Here is a 1,918-nt window from a genome sequence, read left to right on the forward strand (position 1 = left end):
TTTTCCAAGGCTCAGTACGTTTGATGGCAAAGTTCACCTTATTAATGACTGCATGGAAGAAACATACAAAGGAAAACTGAGTTAAAATCAAGTTAGTGATTCACAAAGAGTTTTGGAGACACAAAGGGTAAGAAAGATCCTCCAGCTGACTCATGAGGTTCAGAATGGACCCCCTTCCTTTCTAACTCCTCCTCAGAGAGGAGTCTGGGTGCAGCTGGATCCAGACGTGATCAGTGCTTTACATATGTCAAGTTTACAATTAATACTGAGTAGGCCCATGAATCAGTGATGTTTCATTATTACTAATTCAGCTGCTCTCAGTCACTTACCAAGGATCTGGTGTGAGTAAGGGATTTCTTGGCCTCGGGCAGGGAAGTACCATGGGCTCAGATAAGAGAGGTTTCCCTGCTCCTCTGCAGTCACCTGGCCTGCAATCCAGCTGCAATTCAGAGTTATTAGGGTGAAATTGTCTGTTAATCAGCAGTATAGACAAGATAGATGCCTTTGGTTTGGCTCTGCTATCTCATTCTCCACTCTCATTATCTTGCATGTTTGGGCTTCCAAACCACCTTTCAAAATATTTTTCTGAGGCACTTTGCCTCCCTTGTCCAAGAGCCAGGAGCATTCCAGCTTGCAGGGTCACCTCAGGGCATGAGCACCCTGTTACTCCCTCCCAGAAACTACCCAAGGAAAACTCTTGCTGATACTTGTTAAAAGCAGTTTCTCTGCAAAATAGAGCAAGCCAGGGCCGGGATTGTAAACTTGGAGCCATCACTGCACTGGCTGCTTTGGGGAAACACAGACCCGAGGAATAGAGAGGCTTTGTCCATCTCCCTGCAGCGCTGGGAATGGAGTAAGGAAATTCCTTCCCTTCATCTCGTTGGGTGAAGTGTGTAATCTGTTTGCACAGGGGCAAGTAATTGCTTGTTGATTATTTCCCAGGTGCTGAATAATGGCACAAGGAAGCAGCATTTCCCTTTGCCATCCTCTTCCCCGGGCCCATGGGAGCACAGGCACAGGGAGGCAGTTCTTTCATGTGGATGTTTCAATATTACTGCAAACAGAGCAAACTGTGCAGAGGTTTAAAAAAAAAACCAAAGAGGCTCCACAGAATGATAAAGGAAATAACTTTGACAAAGCTTTGTGTATCAGACTGCATTATAAATTAGAGCATGACACATCCTTCAAGTGTAGAAGCACTGCAAGGCCCCTAAAAACTTGGGTGTTTCAAGCAGTTGTGTTGCTTCAAGCATTTTTCTGGCGTGTTCATGGCCTGAGCGGTGTTACAGCACAAAACTCTCGTCTGTGTGGCGTTACCAAAGACGGAGACAGACGAGTTCCAAGGGTGTGTTCCCAGCACTTCAAAGTTGAGGCGTGTTACGGTGGCAGCAGCTGAAGATCAAACGGGGACTTGCTTTTTTCACCCCCCTCTCCTGTAAGGTCTTAACCGAGAAGTGGAGACAGGAGAGCGATCTCTGCCGCTTCTCCCACTGCCCCCCAGGCTCTGGGATGGTGTCACCTCTGGGCCCTGCAGGCTCAGAGCCACGAACCTCCAGTGAAGTGGCTTCATCCCCCAGACACAGGGGCCAGGTCTGAGTGGGGAGCAGCCCCTCTCCTGCCCGCTTTGGGATGTGCAGGAAGAGGCACGGGGGCTGTCCAGCTGGATGTCAGCGGCTTCCACTGCACGAGAACCTTCCCCCGGGGGCCGTTACCTCTGCGCTCGGTCAGGGGTTGAGCGACGGATGGTATTATCTTAGTATTTAACTAATTCTGTCCTTGAGCCAGTACCCTGGCTGGTGAACACCCCTCACGCCCAACCCCGCGCCTCAATTCCCCCCCGCCGCTTCTCCGCGCCGTCCTGGCCCTTTAAAGCTCTTCCCGCGGGAGGTGGCGAGCGCCCGCTTCCGGCCGCGTCCGG

The sequence above is a fragment of the Corvus moneduloides genome, chromosome 21 (genome assembly GCF_009650955.1).
Source record: "Corvus moneduloides isolate bCorMon1 chromosome 21, bCorMon1.pri, whole genome shotgun sequence".
Classification (NCBI taxonomy): Eukaryota; Metazoa; Chordata; class Aves; order Passeriformes; family Corvidae; genus Corvus; species Corvus moneduloides.